We start from the raw sequence: 21,506 nt of genomic DNA, 5'->3' as shown, positions 1-21,506 counted from the left end.
CTATTAACTCCGATAACTTAACACATACGCATATAGCAATGTTATGAGCTGCGGCATTACACAATTCTAACCAGTTCACAACTCCGCTCTGTTTACGCCATTAGTCCGACTTAGCTTTCCGATTTCGCAGCGGATATAGGCCTTCATGAGTCATACTAAGTAAGTCTGTGCCCCTTTGTCTGCTTTGGGACTCGCGAGGGCTCGTGGCAGGAGCCTCTCCTGGCGTTATCTGCGCGGCAACCTCGCGCGCTTCTTCTTCTAGCAATGCATGAAGTAAATCCGGTGGCATTCCGGCCGTCACCTCGGGCGCCTGCCGAACAAATGCAGGAGAGGGCGTTTCTTGCGAACTATCTGCGCGCTCCGCTTCACTTCTGTCCCCATCAAAATCCGCGCTTTCCCTTTCCTCATTTCGTGAATACTGAACCGGTGCCGACTTGAGGCGATTTGCGTGTATCCTTATCAAACGCCGGTTCACGTCTCGGACTCTGAAGTTTACCGGAGAAAGCTTCTCGACAACCTCGCACGGTCCTCTCCACTTCGTCTGGAACTTACGAGCTAGCCCAATCTGCCTTTGGCAGTTTTCAATGTACACGCTGTCCCCCACATCAAACGGCGCGTCTCTAGCACTGCGATCGTGCACCTCCTTCCTGCGCTTCGCCGCTTTCTTTAAGGACTCCTTTGCGATGTCCCTCGCCACTTGCAAGCGCGATTCTAGCTCAACCTTATAGTCGTCCAGTGAAGCGTATGGGACACGACGGGGGCCCTCTGGCACTTCACTAGGCTGGTCCGGGTCTCGGCCGTAGAGAAGAAAGAATGGCGATTCGCCCGTGCTCTCGTGTGCTGCGGAATTGTAGGCAAACATTGCATACGGGAGCCACAAGTCCCAGTCCCGCTGGTCGCGCGAAACAAAATGCGACAGGAACCCGGCCACGGTTTGGTTCAGTCGCTCCACCGCACCGTTGCAAGCCGGATGGTACGGTGTTGTCTGCTTCTTAGCGATCTTAAGCAGCTCGCAAACTCTCCTCATTAGCTGCGACACGAAGTTCGTTCCCCGATCTGTCAAGAGTTGCCTCGGGGGTCCATGCCGGAGCACGATCTGTTCGACAAATGCTCTTGCAACCGTGTCTGCCTTCTGATCTGGGAGTGCTACCGCTTCCGCGTATTTTGAAAGGTGATCGACAAATACTAAAATGTACTTGTTTCCGGAAGTGGTCGTGGGCAATGGGCCCATTATGTCCATACCTGTCCGCTCGAAGGGAGCCGAAACATCAGGGAACGGCTGAATTGGAGCTGGTCTTCGTCCCTTGGGTGTTTTTCTTTCGAGACAGGAATGACACTTCGCACAGTAGTCTCTAACATCCTGTCGCATGCCACTCCAAAAGTACAAACGCTCCACACGCCTGCGTGTCTTCGCTACGCCAAAATGACCGGCGCATGGCGCATCGTGAAACGCGCGAAGAACCCTTTCTGTCCACGACCGAGGTATGACGACTCTCTCCCAAGCGGTTTTCTCTGGTCTCCCTTTCCTGGTTGGCCTCGTGCGCCGACACAGGGTGCCGTCTTTGCCAATGAAATAACCTAGCTGTTCGTGGTGAGACGGTGCGTCCTCTAAGCTTTCGATTATTCGCTTCAGGTCCGGATCTTTGCACTGCTCTGTGCGTAATTCGGCGGGGTCGACTACGGGGACAAACTCATCTATAGCTGCCACGGCAGCTGTGCGGCTGAGTGCATCAGCATTCAGATGCGTCTTTCCTGACTTGTGCTCAACTTCAAAGCAGTATTCCTGCAGGTGTAGATTCCATCTAGCGAGTCGCGAGCTAGGGTCCCTGACACTCATCACCCATTTCAGAGGATGGCAGTCTGTGACTAGCTTGAATTTGCGGCCGTAAAGGTAGCATCTGAAGTGCTTTACTGCCCAGACAACGGCGAGGCACTCCCTTTCCGTAGCTCCGTACTTTTGCTCTGTGGGGCTCAGCTGTCGGCTAGCAAAAGCAACGGGATGTTCTTTGCCCTCGATAACCTGAGATAGCACGGCACCCACTGCGAACTTTGACGCATCTGTGGCCATAACGAAGGGCAAATTAAAATCCGGGTGGCGCAACAGCGGTGCACTCATTAGCTTCCTTTTCAGGGCCCCAAAAGCATTCTCCGCGTTTTCGTCCCAGCGAAAGGCGACATTTTTGGCTGTTAAGGCGGTGAGCGGCTTAGCGAGTTTGGCGAACTCCTCTATGTGCCTTCGGTAGTAACCGATCAGGCCGAGAAACTGCCGGACCTGGCGGACGCTAGTCGGGGATGGAAAATCCGAGACACACCTTAGTTTCTCAGGGTCCGGTCGCACGCCGTCAGCTGAAACAACGTGCCCGAGGTATTTCACCTCGTTTTTGAGGAATTGGCACTTAGAGGGCTTCAGCTTGAGACCCGCTCCTCTTAGTTGCACCAAAACCTGCTCAATATCGCGCAAATGGTTCTCAAAACTGTCACTGTATATGATAATGTCATCCATATACACGAAGCACAGCCTCTCCAGAAGACCTGCCAGGATAACATCAGCGGTTCTCTGCCAGACAGCAGGGCTGTTGGCCAGACCCATCGGCATTCTTTTCCATTCATAGTGCCCTGAGGGCGTGTTGAATGCCGTTTTCTCGGCATCTGCCGGATCCATTGCTATCTGCCAGAATCCCGCCGCCATGTCCACTACCGTGAAGTACCTGGCAGAGCCCAGCTGAGAAAGCGTCTCCTGTATATTGGGGATGGGGTATGGATCGATGCGAGTTACGGCATTTAGTTTGCGGTAGTCCACTACCAATCGATACGAGCCATCTGGCTTTTCCACCAATAGTGCTGGTGCTCCCCAGGGTGACTTTGAGTGTTCGACAATGCCGCGATCAATCAGGTCCTGCACCTGCCGCTCCATCTCCTCACGTTGGGAGTAAGGAATCCTGTACGCACGCTGGTAAACGGGCGATGAAGTGCCGGTTTCTATCCTGTGCTTTATAACGCCACAGCAGCCCAAATCCAGGTTGGACGCGGCGAATACCTCCGAGTATTCGTTCAGCAAACCAGCCAGAGCCTCCCTCTCCCTGGATTTTACGTGAGAAAGATCGTACGACACCTTTGGAGCAGCCGAAGGACTAGCATGCTCTACAGTTGCGAGTACCGTATCGGTGGGCTCACGTTGCTCTATCGCAGAGGTGAAGAAAGCCAATGTTTTGTTCTTGGGAAGGCTCAGTGGCTGCTGGCTACAGTTAACCACCCGTAGGGGCACTCTGTGGGCGTCATTAACTGTCACGAGGCACGCGGCTGCCTTCAGGCCATTGCTGAGAGAGTCGACCGGCTCAAGCACTCCCACGGCGCCGCTCTCTACATCTGAAGGCACAAACGCGTACAAAATGTGCTCCGACCAAGGAAGGACGACCGCCTCCTCGACCAGCCGGACGGCAACCCGCGAATATACCTTCTCCAATGATCCCACTGTTTGACGGGTGTCAATATCGGTAATGCGAATCTCAGACCCTCTCCTGTTCAAAAACGGAACTTTTGAGCCGCCCGCATTAACCTCTTCCTCAGAGAATGAGACTACTACCTTCCCTTTTCTCAAAAAATCCTGCCCTAATATACCTGACACTCCGTTTGGCAGAGACACCGTGTCCGGGCATACGTAGCAGGGGTGCTCCAATGCAATTCCGCCGAGAGAGAAGTGTAACCGGTAGAGTCCACTTATGCCAAGAGGATCCCCCGTTATGCCTACAAATTTGGTTGCCATACCACCAGACGCTTCCAACACCTCGCGGTCCCCCTTCCTTCGAAGCGTGTTAAAACTGCTCTCCTTAAGCAATGTCACCTTTGACCCCGTATCTATCAACAATTCCATACAACAACCATTTAACTTGCAACGCACAACAGGGCATGCCTCGTCGGCCACACAAACTACCACCACCTCATCATCTACTGCTCCCTCCCCACGCTCCTCAGGCTGGGGAGGACTAACTAGTTTTTTGACTCGGTGTCTCGAGCCCCGCTGTAGGCTTGCTTAGGGCGTGTCTCGCCTGCTTCTCTTTGTGGCTCCCCACGGCGCACGTTTTGGCAGAACCTGGCGATGTGTCCGCGACCCTGGCAAGCGAAGCATACGATTTCTTCAAAATCTCGCATACCGCGCCTGTAGCTTTGTGGCGGTCTCCGGTTTCCAGCGAATGGGCGCTGTTGAGCGCGCGCTTCAACCTGGCGTTCTACCTGCTGAGTTAGCAGCTGTTCCAAGCGATCTAACCGCTCTGTCAAGAGAGCAACCTCAGGGTTGAGCACCGCTCTCTCTATGACGCGTACTCTCGCTGCGGCTGTCGTTAACGCCTCATTTCGTTCCTCATCCAATGCGGCCTCCACGGCTTGGTCGAAATTGCTCGGCTTGCGCGAGAGCACGAACCGGCGCACGGGGTCTTGCAGACCAGCCACGAACAAAGCGGTCATTTCCTCTTTAAGTATATCCTCCGCGTATTTCTTCCTTAGCTGGTCTCCTTCCTCCTCCCTGCTTAACGTATCGCGTGCTAGGCGCTGAAGCCGCGACGCAAATGTTCGCACGTCCTCCCCTACCATCTGTCCGGCGTCACGGAACCTCTGTACCCGCACGTGACGTGGTTCAGTGTCGAAATGCTCAAACGCGAGCTTCTTAAATTCCGCAAATGATTTTGTGGATTTTACTTTTTCGTCTCGCCAGGCAAAATCATGAGCAGCTCCTGCCATCTTACACCTCGCCATTCCCAGCATTTGAGCATCGGACCATCCCCCCATTTTCCCAATCTCTTCTAGCATGGAAAAGAAATCGCAGATTGGAACCCCTGTCTTATCTCCCGTAAACGTCGGAATGACGCTTCCTAATGCCAGCATGCTTGCTCCGAGCGACGGCTGTGGAGTGGGAGCTCCCTCAGATACAGTAATTTTTTTTTTCAAGCCCTCCAGTGCCTCAAGCCTCTCAAATGGGGGTAAAAGTCCCACAATCAGTCCCGTGATTCCCTTTTGATTACAATTTTGAAGTCATGAATGTCACAGCATTCAGAGGACATTTGCTTTTGAGACCCCACTTCTGACACCAGTGTGATGACCCCCATAATGCGCAGGTCCACACGGGACGGAGAGGCAAAGAGACACCGTATTGCTCAGTTTAAACAAACAGGTATATTCAATAATTACACATGATTAAGGTTATACATCAGAGGCTGGGGCGTCCGAGCTTACGTGCCGACGACTTCATGGGGGCGATGGAGTGGCTCCGGAGTTGGGCTCGAGCGGTTGCTGGCAGAAGCTGCACGCCGTCGGGCTTCGGCGCTGAAGGCCCTCTTGGCGAACGATGTCGTCCTCAGCGTCTATGCAGTAGAATTTCAATAGTCGTCCGTTTCTTCGAGGATAGTTCACAAACCCTTCCTCTAGTGTCGTTCGGCTTGGAAGATGAACAGGAGGCGAGCTTGTAGATGATGACAGCAGAGCATAATTTTACAACGTACATATACAGAGAGTTAAACTGTAAAAAGCAGAACTGAATTTACAAAAGAACAAACTTTGCACTAGTTTACTCATCGACCGGGCAGGTTAGTGCCTAAGTAGCATCACATTACATGCTAAGCATGGAGCCCCAGCTCAGACTGGACTGCATCCGTTTACATGCGCTTTTAAGCACTTGATTAACAAAGGACTAAGGGCGGTCATTTTCAGTGGCCCGCCCAAAGCATCAATTCTCCAATCCAAAATAACATGCGAGATGGGGACCACCCCTTGGGTTGGGCTTAGCCTCGAACCCAGAGTCTGTTAACAATACAAACTAAATAAACAACAAAAACGCCACCACTCTCTCTCAAGTGAGAGTATACACACACACTAAACAAATTCTCACCCTTAAGGGTGTAAATCGGCTGTCCCCAGACGAACACCCTTTTGGGTGCTAAAAAGGGTGCAAAGATCAGCACCCTTCAGGAAGGGTGCAAACATGAAAGTTTCGATGGCGCGCATCAATCCAAGGCTTTTGCTTCATGGGTGAATCATTGTGGAGCGCCCTTCCAACATGCATTCGTAGAGATGTTATGGAAAAATATTACCCTTTAATGAGGGTGCAACCATTACATCCTCTAAAGTATCATTAAGTGCACCCTTCATTAAGGGTGCTGATCTCTGCACCCTTTTTTAGCCCCCAACAATTGCAAAAGGGTGTTCGTCTGGGGACCCGCCGCGGTGGCTCAGTGGTTAGGGCGCTCGACTACTGATCCGGAGTTCCCGGGTTCGAACCCGACCGCGGCGGCTGCGTTTTTATGGAGGAAAAATGCTAAGGCGCCCGTGTGCTGTGCGATGTCAGTGCACGTTAAAGATCCCCAGGTGGTCGAAATTATTCCGGAGCCCTCCACTACGGCACCTCCTTCTTCCTTTCTTCTCCCAGTCCCTCCTTTATCCCTTCCCTTACGGCGCGGTTCAGGTGTCCAACGATATATGAGACAGATACTGCGCCATTTCCTTTCCACACAAAAACCAATTATTATTATTATTATTCGTCTGGGGACAGCTGATTTACACCCTAAAGGGTGAGAAATTGTTTAGTGTGCAGGCTCTCTCTTCGGAGCTAATTCACTAGCGCCTGTCTTTCCACATTCTTGGCGAGTACTGCCTGTCCGCCATGACAGGTGTCCGTCACGGCCCTTCTGGGAATGCGCTTTTGTTCACGAGGCACGGCGGGAAGCTGTGGGTGCCTTCCCGGCGATAGCCCACGTCGAAAGGGGAAGGAGGGAAAGAATGTTGTCTTCGCGGTAGCGCATAGCGTCGGCTGTGGTACGGCGCGCTCTGGCCCGCTGACAGCTCCCTTGTCCTGGAATGTGCCCGGAAATTGGGGAGGATAAAGCCTGTTTCCCCGCGGCGGCGCGGCGGGTCCGGTTGTTCTGGTCGTCACTCAAAGAGCATGGCTGGGTAATTGATGATGCCGCTGTCATCTGGGTCTCCGTCTACGCCGCGCCGTGGAACGTGGAACCTCGCAGCACACAAGGAATGTCACACTCAGCTTGGACTTCATTGCTTGTTCCGAGTCCTGTTACATTAGCGTACGTAGGAGTACACTTGCTCTCATCATGGCCATAGCACTTGCACACGGTGCAGCGCGGCACCTTGCACTCTCGCCTGATGTGGCCTCGACTGTTACACCTTAGGCATAACGGCGGGCGACCTGGTACGACCAGTAGGGCAGTAGTTACGGCAATACGTACTTGATGTGGCGAATCCTCGAGAGTCAGTCCGGGCTTCATTTTAAGGCCGACTATGCAGGTAGGAGAGCACTTTTCAGCAATGCCTTGAACGCGCCAGCATTCCAGAGACAGGTCAGTTACTTTCCCGTACGGGGCCAGCGCAGAACGAATGCCTTCGTCTGGAGCGTTATGCAGCCCCCAATGCAGCTTCAACCGCACATCCTGGTTGGTCGGGTCGATTACGAGGCATCGTTTCTCCTTAGCTTTCAGTTCGCCAGCTTCCAGAATTTTCTTCGTCGCTTCTGCGCTACTGAAGGTGGCCGCCCACACGTCTTTCATCTGAAACGCCCCCAGAGCTGGCACTTCGGCTAGCATCCCCAGGCGAACAAACGTGCCGCGAAAGTCTTCAACACGAAAAGACCTGGCTTTCAAATCACCGTGAAGAAAGACGGTATTCAAAACGGACGCACCTGTTGGTAATCGCGGCAGCAGAACTTGATAATCCTGGGAATCTTGAGCAAAAAACCTGTTTTCGTGGCCCTGATGAGCCGTTGACACCGCTCCAACGAAGCTCATGATAACGTTCCGTTCGCTAGCGCGGCCAGAAGCAGAATCCACTGTACTAACGGGGAGGGATGAAGAATGAGTGCATACCACAGCTCTATGATCGATAAATATTATTTGCGATTAGTTCGGAACACTGGGCAACAGTGGTTAATGTGTAAGTGCCTACACAGAACAGCAAGAAAATAGAAGAGAAGGCGCAAAAAAAGAAGCTCCTCGTCGGGGTATTGAACTCCGGTCTCCAGCGTGAAAGGCAGGATACTGGCCAATATATTAGTTTTTCTTTTTTCTTTACTACCCTGCTTTGACATAAACATAACAGGAACACGCGGGAACATATATACACAGCGTCGGAACAGCCTTAAACCACACGAAAGGGCTGTCATTTTCATGATAGAATTCCTTGAGTACCGTCAAGGGCTCCCACCTTGACAGCCACTCGGGAACACGTAGTTGCAACTTCACCGTCTCCTCTCCAGCCATATTTGTACGCTCTCACAGAAATACATGTGTGCCGGTATTGCATCCGAATCGCAGTGATAACCGGCCATTCGAGAGCGCCTTACACTGTGGAGGCGCAACATCACCTGGTCTAATGGGACCTCATCCTGGTTGTCTATTGGTAAGTATCTGATTCCATGAGGACCAAGTGGCAAACCCTTTTAGTTGTTCTTCGCAGCACATCCCACAAATAAACCCCCTCCTAGCAATGAAGAAACAAATGATCTACTGTCTCCGGCTGTTTGCAAATGAGGAAGTGAAACCGCACGGAAGGAACAGGTCCTTTTTCTTCAGAAATGATTTTACCGTTAATGTACTGGTGTGTAACATGAAGAAAAATGTTTTTGCTCCTGCTGGAACTTAAATTTGCTTTTCACGTTTCAACACATCACTTCCTTTGCCTCCAGGGTATAAGGCCCTGTACAACGGCACCGGGAACACTACATCACAAAGATTCTTGTATAATGTTTTCTTAGCAACCATACTCAAAAACTCTATCGAAAAACGTACGCTGAAGAATTTCACACTTCGAACAATATTGTAACGGAAAACAGGGAGACAGGTCGCTAACCAGCAGAATACAGCAAGCAGCCAGCCAGCCAGCGCGAGACACTTCAACGTCTTCGAAGACACTTCAGCGCCACCTGAGAACACCAGGTGGCATTACTCCCCCTCCAAAAAAAAAGAAAAACAAAAGCGGGGTTGCAGTATGGGCAGTGGAAAGAGAAAAAAAAACAGCACAAGCACACAAAAATGTACAAGGGAGGTGGGCGAAGGTGTCCCACGCGAAAACTAGCAGAACACTGAGCGTACTATCCATTACCGCGTGAAGTAGGGTTTCATGCGGACAACGTGCACAACCTCAGAGCGGGGTGGACGACGCTGAGGCTGCACAGTCCCGTCAGGAAGAACTTCGTAGGTCACTTCGGTGACGCGGCGCAAAACTCGGTACGGTCCAAAGTAACGGCACATCAGTTTTTCAGACAAGCCTGGGCGGCGTACCGGGGTCCACACCCAAACTTGGTCTCCCGGATGGTATTCGACGTGCCGATGACGGAGGTTGTAGCGGCGTGCATCCGTGCCCTGCTGCCGCTGAATGTGAAGACGGGCAAGTTGACGTGCTTCCTCGGCGCGCTGAGCGAACTGCTCGGCGTCTGGCGTGAGTGGGTGGTCATCAGTGCTGCATGGAAGCATTGCATCCAGCATCGTCTGAACGTCACGTCCGTAGACCAGACGAAATGGTGTAAATCGGGTCGTCTCCTGGGTGGCCGTGTTGTAAGCGTATGTGACGTACGGGAGAATCTCGTCCCAGGTTTTGTGCTGCGAGTCTATGTACATTGCGATCATGTCGGCGATCGTTCTGTTGAGTCTCTCTGTGAGCCCGTTCGTCTGTGGGTGATAGGCAGTAGTTTTGCGATGGTTCGTGTGACTGAGCTCGAACACGTCGCGCATGAGCTGTGCCGTAAACGCCGTACCTCGATCAGTGATTACGTGGGACGGTGCGCCATGACGCAGCACGATTTGTTGCATAAAAAACTGGGCGATCTCAGATGACGTACCGCGCTGCACCGCTTTAGTTTCCGCATACCTTGTTAAATAGTCGGTCGCGACTATGATCCATTTATGACCGGCCGATGACACAGGGAATAGGCCCAGAAGATCGATGCCGACTTGATCAAAAGGCGTCCGAGGGGGTTCAGTAGGTTGGAGCAAGCCCGCTGGCTTGAGAGGAGGCGCCTTACGACGTTGGCAATCGCGGCAGCCTCTGACGTAACGCTGGACGGCGTGAGAAAGTTTGGGCCAATAATACGCCTGGCGCACGCGTGCAAGTGTGCGGGCAAAGCCCAAGTGGCCGGAGGTCGGCTCATCGTGACAAGCAAGAAGGATATCGGCGCGGAGATCTGCCGGAACGACGAGGAGGTGCGCTCGGTCAACAGTGCTGGAGTTTTTCTTAAACAAAATGCCGTTCCGGAGACAGAAGGCCGGCAGGTTTCTAGAAAATTGTCGGGGTACGACAGAAGCTCGGCCCTCCAGATAATCAATGATAGGTCGCAGGTCTGGGTCAGCTCGCTGGCGGGTCATTAGGTCTAAGGCGCTGACAACTCCAATAAAACCACTCTCGTCCTCTATGCTATCATCCGCTAACCCGACGGGCGCGCGAGAGAGTGCGTCAGCGTCTTCGTGCGTCTGGCCAGATTTGTGCACAATGGTGTAATCGAATTCTTGGAGGCGGAGGCTCCTCGGGCTAGGCGCCCCGATGGGTCGCGAAGATTTGCAAGCCAGCACAACGAATGGTGGTCGGTAAATACTTTGAACGGGCGGCCGTAGAGGTACGGACGAAATTTCATGGTTGCCCACATAACCGCAAGGCATTCTTTTTCTGTGGTCGAATAGTTTGTTTCAGCGTGAGAAAGCGTGCGGCTTGCATACGCGATGACCCTTTCCACGCCACCTTGGTGTTGGACGAGTACGGCGCCGAGGCCGACGTTGCTCGCGTCGGTGTGGACTTCGGTTTCAGCCTCTTCATCAAAGTGCGCAAGAACAGGGGATGTTAGCAGTCGTCTGCGCAGCTCGGCAAAAGCCTCCTGCTGCTCGGCAGCCCACACGAACTGTGTATCATTGCGCGTGAGGTGGTACAGGGGTGCGGCAATCTTTGAAAAGTCGGCGATGAAGCGGCGGTAATATGCGCACAGACCCAAAAAACGTTGCACACTTTTCTTTGTTGCAGGAACAGGAAAGTTGGCGACGGCAGCAGTTTTCTCGGGGTCGGGCTTAACGCCATCGGCACTCACGAGGTGACCGAGAAACTTCAACTCTTTGTACCCAAAGTGGCACTTCTCGGGCTTTAGCGTTAAGTCGGCCGATCGGAGGGCATCTAATACTGTCCTCAGGCGTTCAAGGTGTTCGGCAAAGGTTTCGGAAAATACGACGACATCATCGAGATAAACCAAACAAGTTTGCCATTTTAGTCCAGCGAGAACGGTATCCATCATCCGCTGGAAAGTTGCCGGCGCTGAACATAGCCCAAAAGGTAGCACTTTAAATTCGTACAGTCCGTCGGGTGTCACGAACGCCGTTTTTTCGCGGTCCCGCTCGTCGACCTCTATCTGCCAGTACCCACTCTTTAAATCAATGGAGGAGAAGTACTGGGTGCGACGAAGTCTGTCGAGCGAGTCGTCGATACGACGCAGCGGGTAGACGTCTTTTTTTGGTGATGTTGTTCAGTTTCCGATAATCCACGCAGAAGCGGAGTGTCCCATCCTTTTTCTTCACCAGCACGACAGGTGAAGACCAGGGGCTGCTGGAAGGTTGAATGATTCCATCTGAAAGCATCTCCTTCACCTGCGTTTGGATCGCCTCACGCTCCTTCGGTGAGATACGGTACGGCTGCTGATGGATGGGGCGGGCATCGTCGGGCGTAATGATGCGGTGCTTGAGAAGAGCCGTTTGCCGGACTTTCGACGAAGAAGCGAAACAGGAGGAGTATTCAAGTAGGAGGGCACGTAGTTCTCGCTGTTGAGTCACCGAAAGGTCCGGGCTGATGTCAAGGGATGGGCGCACAGGTCTAACAGCTTCGAACGCGAAACATTCAGAAACCTCCGCTAAGGGGTCGGCGAATGCGATGGCAGTAGCACGAAAAAGGTGCCGGGGCTCGTTAGAGAAGTTAGTCACCAGGAGCTCAGAGCAGCCGTCGCGGAGATGGATGAGACCTCGCGCTGAGCAGATGCCGTGGGTGAGCAAAAGGGACAGGTTGCCCTCTGCGACCGCTGTCCCTTCACGTAGTCCGTCGCAGTGAACACTCACAAAAACGCTGGCGCGTGGCGGAATCCAAACGCTCTCGGCGGATATTCTAAGGGCGGCGCGGCGTGGACAGTCCTCGGAGTAAACATCAGCTTTCTCGGTAGAAAATGTGACAGTGCGCTTTCGGAGGTCAATAATAGCTCCATACTCTCGGAGAAAATCAACGCCAAGGATACAGTCACGGGAGCAGTTCGGTAGAGCTAGGCAGCTGACAACAAATGTGGAGCTGCGAATTTGGACTCTTGCTGTGCATAGGCCAAGCGGAGTTACGACATGTCCGCCAGCCGTGCGAATCTGCGTGCCGGACCATGGTGTCATTACTTTTTTAAGAAGCGCCGCTAGCTTTCCGCTTAAAATCGAGAAATCAGCGCCAGTGTCCACCAAAGCACTAACCTTATAGCCATCGAGAAGCACGGGTATATCCAACGAGAATCGATCTCCGAGTTCAGGTACTGCAGTCGTTGCCTTTAAATCGCGGTCGGTCGCTGTTCGCGTTGTCGGGGGGTCTTGTTCGTATCGATTGCCAGCGGCCTCGCCCCCTGAGGTCGCTCTCTTTAGTTTTCCCGGCGGGGACTTGGCGACCGTCTCTGCGCCATCCAGGAGGAGCTTTGGGGCTGTGGCGAAGGTCGGCGTGGTGATGGAGACCGAGACTGCCGCTGGGGAATTGTCGCCATGCGCTGCTGGGCTACGTAGTCCTCGATCTCCCGGGGTCGTTGACCTCTTGGTGGACGGGGCATGTCGATAGGGAACCCCTGCAGCCCAAGCTGTCGATACGGGCACTGGCGATACAGATGACCGGGTTCCCCGCAGTGAAAGCAGAGACGCCGCCGATCCGGAGCACGCCACAGGTCCGTCTTCCGCTGGGGTGATCGTCGATTGTCGATGTAGTACGTGTCGGGGTGTGCGGAAAACAGCGAGCCTTGATTGGACGGAGGAAACTGCGCCGAAGAGGGCGCAGGACGTTGCAAGGCTTCAGCGTACGTTGGACGACGGCACTCCGTTGGTAAAGGCGGCGGGTCAACGGACGGGAACGAAGGTCTCAAGGCTTGAACCTCTTCGCGGACCAGGCTAGCGAGAGAGCCGGCCGTCGGCAGGGGAGCACCGAAAAGCGCCTGGAGCTCTTCGCGCACAACGGAGCGGATCAGGTCGCGGAGAAGACCAGGGTTAGCCCCGAAGGCAGGAAGCGGCTCTGTAAGTGAAGCGGCGAGTACCGGCCGGTCGTAGGTGGTAGACCGCCGCAAGAGCATCTTCTCCATCGTGACCGCCTCCGAGAGAAACTCAGCAACAGTCCCAGGTGGACTGCGCACGAGGCCAGCGAAAAGTTGCTCTTTAACGCCGCGCATGAGATGGCGCACCTTTTTATCTTCGGGCATGGCCGGGTCAGCTCGCCGGAAGAGCCGAGTCATATCCTCCACGTACATGCTTACAGTCTCATTCGGCATCTGAATGCGAGACTGCAAAGCCCGTTCAGCCCGTTCTCGACGATCCGTGCTGGTGTAGGTCTCCAGCAGGCGTCGGCGGAACTCGTGCCATGATGTTAGGGCGTCTTCTCGGTTTTCGTACCAGGTACGTGCACCATCCTCGAGACTAAAGAAGACGTTTCGAAGTTTAGCGGCGTCGTCCCACTGGTTGAATGAGGCCACGCGTTCAAACTCGAGAAGCCAGTCCTCTACGTCTTCGAGCTGACTGCCGTGGAATGGTTTGGGCAGTCGCGGATTCTGCAAGGTGTAGTAGGCAGCAGCTGGCATGACAGGTCGATGGGTGGGTGCTCTGGCAGACTCCAAAAGCCCGTGTTCGGGAGGTAGGCCTTGATTTCTCCGGCTAGCACGGTGCACGGGGGTGTCCACTAGCGAAGGACTGGAGCCCAGGGTATCCGGAGGAGTATGAGTCATATACAGGGATCTTTACCCAGCGCCTACACCAAAATAGTAACGGAAAACAGGGAGACAGGTCGCTAACCAGCAGAATACAGCAAGCAGCCAGCCAGCCAGCGCGAGACACTTCAACGTCTTCGAAGACACTTCAGCGCCACCTGAGAACACCAGGTGGCAATATCTCTATATAATCCAAACATGCGGCGAGACATACATCAGGTATGAACTACAACATCAGGGAATGCTCAACCAAGCCTTTGTTGGCAAACAGTTCGCAGGAATGGGTCTCTTACATCTCTAAAAACATAAACCGGTTGACGATCTGGCGTACAAATAAATAGCCCAACTCAAGCCCGCCATCCTTCACACACCATAACAAATTTGTCCTACTGCGGCTCTCCCTAGAGCCCAAGCTGACGTTGCGCTAAAAGATGTGCCTGCAGCGCCGAGGAATCTACAGTGAGGGCCACCCATTCTGGTGTTGAGCCCATGGATGGTATACCGATAGCGACCAGCCTTGTGGACGGAAAGCGTGTGCATGATCACGGCGCAAGCATTGAGGTGCAGCAGGACCTCAGAGATGGTGACGAGCCTCCTCCTAAAACGCCAGGTATGAGACGAGCGTCTTTTAAACCGCGCCCGAACATTCCGGTAGAGTCACGGCAGGCGGGGAAACCACCTCCGTAGTTTTGTCCGGTTGAGCCCGCTTTAGGGTGTGAGGTCGCGGTGCTTGGTGTCAAGGTAGGCACTATTGGATATTGTCCCTTTTCTTTCCAAATGGCGGCACATCTTCCAGAAGGCGACAGTGTCAGCTTAGTGGCCTCTTCTTAGAAATTGAACTACACTTAATAGCTTTTCAAGAAACCAAAACTGAGAGCCAAGAAGCGACAGATCGTATGATGTCCGCTTTTCGTCTGCATTTTGATGTCTGCGTGTGCCACTCTGTAGGCGCCTCAGGTTGCTGTGCCGCTTTTCACACCCAATAATGTAGGAATAACGGTACAGTCACTTTTTTCTTGCCAAAGTGGCCGCCTTCTGGTGGTTGACTTTCTGCATCTTGGTCTAAACTTCCGAGTCATTTGTGCATACGCTCCGAATATAGAGCCGGAGAGAAAACAGTTGGTTGCACGTTTCCAGATGTACTTAGATTGCGAAAAAGTGCTAGTGTTGTTAGGTGATTTCAACTGTGTTTCTCATGCGGTAGATCGTGTAAAATGTTTTCCAGTGCGCGACGAAAGTGCGGAAATCTTGAACGCACTGGTTCATAATTACAACATGGAAGATATTGGTAGTGTTTTCACAAGTGGTGCTCGTCCTCAATACACCCATTTCCAACGCAGTAGCCATGCACGATTAGATAGGCTGTATGTGTCGCTTGAACTTGTGCCACTAAGTACAATGTGCGAGGTTAAGCCTGTGTCTTTCAGTGATCCCTGCCCTGTGATTGCAACCTTTGATGTTAAAGAAAACAAAAAGCACCCTAATTGGGACCTTTGGAAATTCAATTCAAGATTGTTGAGGAATGAAGGTTTTGTTAAATATGTAGAAGAGCAGCCAAATAAGGCTCCCGTGACGCAGCCGAAAACCGTTGGTGTTGAATGGGAGCAATTCAAACAGGTAGTTAAAATGAAAGCCATCGAAAGAAGCAGCGCACTGCGGCATGAAGAGATCCGAAGCGAAATGCAGCTTCGAGAGCAATTTGAATTCTTTACAGGAATAGAATGCGTCCAACCTGGTACATCCGTGAAAAATTAAAGGACATCAAAATTCACCTAGAAGGACTGGATGCAGACAGGTGCAGTGCGGCAGTTATTCGTTCTCGGTCCAAGAAGCTGTGGGACCAAGAAACACCAAAAAAGCGTGCGTTATCGGACGACAAACGATACGCGTGTCACAAAGAAATACGGGAAGTAATAAACGGGAACGACATTTCGGCCGACAGCACAGTTATTAAACGCGTCACTGTCGATCATTTCAAAGAACTGCTTGGCCATTCGCGCAATGTTTTAGGTGGCGGTTTTCAAGCGCAATTCCTGCCGTTAATGCCAAAGCTCGATGACGAAGTTAAAACGCTCCTGGAACAACCGATTTCCGTGAAATAAATAGAGGACGCAATATACGCTCTCCAGCTGGTAAGGCACTGGCCCTGATTGCTCGGGGGCAGCTTTTTATAGAACTTTCAAAACAATGATAGCTTATGTTCTGCTCAAGGTTATCGCCAAAAGTTATGAGCAAAATCGTGTACCACTCTCCTTTACGACTTCGCACATTGTTCTCGTTCCTAAAACTGAGGCACCGGAAAAACGCCTGCTAGTGGGCTCTTATCACCCGATAAGCCCCACAAACGTCGACTACAAGATATTCATGAAGGTTCTGGCCAATAGACTGCAGAGTGTGATAAAAATGCTGGTTGGCCCAAATCAGACCTGCGGTATAAAGGGTCGAAGCATCGCCACGAACATACACATAGCGCGAAGTGTGCTGGAATACCGTGATGCACTTGCTGAGCGAGATGCGATGGTGCAACCCGATCTCGCAAAAGCGTTTGACCGTGTTTCGCATGATGAGCTGTTCACAATATTAGACGATTTCCAACGTAGAAAGCGTAATAACAGGTGGCGTCGAAATGGCGTATGCCAATTGTACAACACGGATCATTGTGAAAGGAGACCTGACTGATAGCCTGCAAGTGCGTTCATCTGCGAGACAGGGATGTCCGTTGTCGCCCCTGTTATTCACTGCTTACCTCGAGCCGCTTTGCATAACCATTGAAACTAACGAGCGCATAAAGAGTTTTAGGCTGCAGTAAGGGCATGTGAACACTTTGGCTTATGCCGATGACATTGCTATTTTCTGTTCCGATAGAGAAAGCATTTGTGAGGTAACAAATGGGGTCCATAAATTTTGTCAGTGCACGGGGGCGCTGATGAGCTGGAAAAAAGTGATGGTTTTTGGCACGGCAGTTGGGAGAGAGATCTTTGACCTGAAGTTGGCGTAGTCAGGCTGATGGCGATGAAATGGTATGCCCACAGTAAATGTGCAGATATTGCACAATGTCCTTGCGGTCTTCATCTGGGCGAGCAGACTGGACACACAAACCTGTTTTTTTTTTTCTGTTAAAAACGCCAGGGAGGGTTTGGCTCACCTTTTGTTGAGACATATTGTTTCGAGGTTTCACTTTTTACATGATCAGAGCGATCCTTTATTGCGCACAATGCTGCAGTTGAGACAGGGGAGCATGTTACTTGATGTTGTTTTTCATTCTATAGTCTGGCGGAGACCGCAGTAGGCAAAGGACAGGATTAATTAGAGACATGAAATTGGCTTTTTCCCTGCATTGGACGTGATGATGATGATGATGATGAGCCTGACACGTTCAAGTGTGCGAGGCTATTTACAAGAAGTTGTGACTCATTTTATGTCTTAAGGGTGCGGTTTTCTTCTATCTGTACTCAAGACAAAAGCTTTATTGTGAACTGGTTGATGTTATGTGGCGAATGCCTCCTTATCGCTCAATTTATTCCATTGGTTATTGGACAGATGTGCTAAGATAATGAATGGGATGTCGGTTAGACGATCTGTTAGGGCCTTTTCTTCCGGCTCCATAGTAGTACGCTTGCAGTAAACCCTTGGCCACCGGAAAAAAGGAATGTGTGGGCCTTGAATCGTTAGTTTTGTGCCAGAGATCGGAAACAATAAACATATATTTACTGACTGTTATAATTCATCTTTCAATGCTACATCTTGCAGCGGACTTTTAGAAAAAATTTTCGGCCCCACCCGATGGCATGCATTTTTTGCTCTATAAATTGGGTGCCTCGATGCCCGCTCGCCTCGCCTCCGCTTTCAGGGTGAGGACACCTTTTGTAGCACCCCGCGCCGCCTTTTCCCCCTCGCAGCAGCATGTTGGGTCACACGCGCCGGTCGTGTATACTGCGCGCTTTGCATGTGGCGTCGTTTTTACGCGATTTCGTGGTGACTGCAATGATGCGAAAAAATTGGAAATTGACGCTACATGGTTGTTTCACTCGTGGCAGCAATGTTCTGCCAGTTTTGAATGTTTTTTTATATGATGCAAGCGCTGCGAATGCACGGCGATCGAAAAGTTATGACTGGCCGCTGCGTTCCCCACTCACTGGCTACACTGAAAAAGAGCCTGCGGTTATTGGCCCTCCTTCGTATTCATAATTTACAGTATCAGGGTCGCCGAATGCTGTTGGAGTATGCTAGATTTGCTGTTCTAGCGTAACAATTGTTTACTACATCCCAAGTTTCTCAGGTATGCAAGCAGCGCGGAGGATGATCTGCCGAACTAAACTATTTTTTGCGTGGTTAACACCCGCTTGTCCAACATTAACTGGGATGACTTTGTCTTATGACTCCGCCATATGTAAAGGATTCCAAGCAGTAATAGGAAATTTCTTTTCCAAGCGATCCGTCGCCACACTCTTCTGGGGCGGACAACTGAGGACATGCCTGAAACAATACGTTCATATTTTCTCGTTTGCTAAAGGCTTGTTCCGCAAAAAAATTATGCACATGGTCAGAGTTTCCTTCTGGATAGACGTTAATTGATAGTACGATGCGACATCTTGCTGATTATTCAACAAGACATCTGTCGTTTTAATTGGTTTTTCTTGGAAAGAATCAAAAATAAACGGTTCAGTGAAATTTGTAATTGAATAAGGCAACATAGCAATAACAAAATTCAGTTGCTCAGTATACAAAAACGTTAGTTTTTACTTCTGTTCAAAGCATGAAAGAAAAACAATAATAGTGACGGATTCACAAAGAAACCTGAAAAATTCAACTCCAGATAATGGCTTCATTTCAATGCCACTATTCGCGCCAAACTCAACTAAGGGAAGTCGGAGCAACACAGGCCGCCTTTCTCGCTTCAGCGGAATTGTCTGCTCCAGTTGCCAAAAGACGCTGGCTTGCCGCCTTACTCCATAGTTGCTGGCCAAGGCAGTATAGTTCTCATTAGGTTCTGGTCCGGGCTAGTTGTAGTAAGTGGTTATATTAAAATAATAAAAAGGAAGGAAAAGATTTCTGCTTGCCCCAGCATCTGTCATCGATACGGAAGCACCTGAACTGGGGCATCAGATATTTATTTTATTTATTTTTTATTTATTTATGTGCATACTGCAGACCATGGTTAGGTCCAAGCAGGAAGGGCAGGCGCACAAAAAGCAAAAGTAAAGCAACAAAAATACAATACAGCAAAGATAATGTAGTAAAACAACAATACAGCAATGCAAGACAAAGCAGAAAAAATACATAATACGCAATATCAAAGATGGCTGAGGAACGCGTCTGTTTTTCACGGTTGATTTGGTTCGGTTAATGAGTTCCAGTCAGATATGGTGCGTGGGAAAAAGGAAAACTTGAATGAGTTAGTCCGGGCAAAATATGGTTTTAAAAGAGCTTTGTGATAGTGTCGTGTATTCCGTGTTGGCATTGGGGAAAGATAAGCAGAAGGGTCAAGTCTGAGTTTATTATTAAGAAGTAATGAAAGGAAATCTAAACGAAAATTTCGTCTTCTTACCTGTAGTTCTTCAATACCGTTAGCACGCATCAAGTCTGAGGGGGAGTCAGTGGGTAGATATTTTGAATATATGAATCTAATTGCTTTCCTTTGAACGTTCTCGAGCTTTCTTATGTTAGACTTAGTATACGGGTCCCAAATTATGCAAGCATATTCAAGCTTGGGTCTAATTAGAGTATTGTAACCTAAGAGCTTAACGTTAGCGGGGGCGTTTCGAAGTTTATGCCTTATATAACAAAGCTTACGGAATGCGAGTGAACAGATGTTATCTATGTGAGAGTTCCAGGAAAGGTTATTAGTAAGTGTTACACCCAAGTACTTTACGGACGCTACTTGTTGCAATGGTGATGATTCTAATTTATATGCATATTGTAGAGCGTTTATCTTGTTAGTTATGCGAAGAGAAACACTTTTATCTGCGTTCAGTGTCATGTCCCAGCGCTTGCACCACTGTACAATATTAGTAAGCGTATTTTGTAGGTCATTCTGATCGTTTTCATTGCTAACATCGCGAAATAAAACACAGTCATCAGCATATAATCGAATATGTACTCCAGTACAAACTTCACCGATGATGTCGTTAATGTATATTAGAAAGAGTAGTGGCCCCAGTACGCTTCCCTGTGGCACACCTGATGGGACTGGGAGACAGCCAGACTGGTGACGACCGATTGAAACATGTTGACTCCGGTTAGTTAGATAATCATTTATCCAGGAAATAAATATAGGCGGAAGTCCAATAGTTTTTAGTTTTAGAATAAGGCTGTGGTGTGGAACTTTGTCAAACGCTTTACTGAAATCTAGAAAGATCGCGTCAATCTGGCTGTTATTGTCAAGTGATGCCGCAAATGAATGGATAACTGAAAGTAGTTGAGTTACTGTGGAAAACCCTTTGCGGAAACCATGCTGGTAATCTGTCAGAATGTTGTTGCGATCTAAGAATTCATTAATGGTAGTTGCGACAATATGTTCCATTAATTTGCAGCAAGATGACGTTAAGGATATAGGTCGATAATTGGTCACCTGAAGGCGGTCGCCTTTTTTAAATACAGGTACGACTCGGGCTATCTTCCAGTCCTCAGGTACACACCCGGTTAGCAATGACGCGCGAAATATAATAACCAAAAACCTCGCCAGAGATTCAGCATACCTCTGAAGAAAACCGTTAGGAATATCGTCGGGCCCTGGGGATGATTTAGTTTTCAGGTTTAGTAACATTGAAACGACACCATCATACGAGATGAAGTTAACTTCAGATGGATGTGCTGAAGTTGTGCTTGGTGCATCGTACAGTTTTGGTGTAGAAAAAACACTGTGAAAGTAATTGTTAAAATGGTGAGCAATGGCAGGCTGATTGGTAACCGTTGTACCGTTGATAGTCATTTCTGATATAGGGGCTTTTTTATCGCTAATGTGGCGCCAGAATTTACCCGGGTCGTTTTTTATGAAGTTTGGCAGAGTTGTTTTGAAATAATAATCTTTTGAACGGCGTACAGCAAGGGCGAGGTTTTCTCTTAAATGGTTGATTGTGCTCTGCTGTGCACGATGCTTTTTTAGCCTTTTGATTCGGCGTCTGAGATGAATGATACTGCGTGTCATCCAAGGCGTCTGCTTGCGAATGTTTTTGTATTTTACAGGTATGAAATTTATAAGGCAATAGTGACACATTTTCTTAAACTGATTCCAGAGTGCGCAGGCGTCGGTTCCATCAAATTCGACAATGCATGTTTCAAGATGCTCAATAACTGAGGCGTCATCGGCACGTGTGAAGTCCATGATACGATGTGCTTTACATGTTTTTGTCTTGGCAAGCGGTTTTATGGGAATGAAAACACTAACAAGATGATGATCTGAAAGTCCTGGTGCGACAGACACATTGCAATCATGGAAAACATGGGGAACAAATGCAAGATCCAACACTGAATTACTCATGCGAAATTCCCGGGTTGGCTCGCGAACCACTTGACACAAGTTGTGCGTGAACATAATGTCGAATACAGTATCCACGTT

The sequence above is a fragment of the Amblyomma americanum genome, chromosome 8, assembly GCF_052857255.1.
Source record: "Amblyomma americanum isolate KBUSLIRL-KWMA chromosome 8, ASM5285725v1, whole genome shotgun sequence".
Classification (NCBI taxonomy): Eukaryota; Metazoa; Arthropoda; class Arachnida; order Ixodida; family Ixodidae; genus Amblyomma; species Amblyomma americanum.
Note: the sequence above shows the minus strand (reverse complement) of the source record.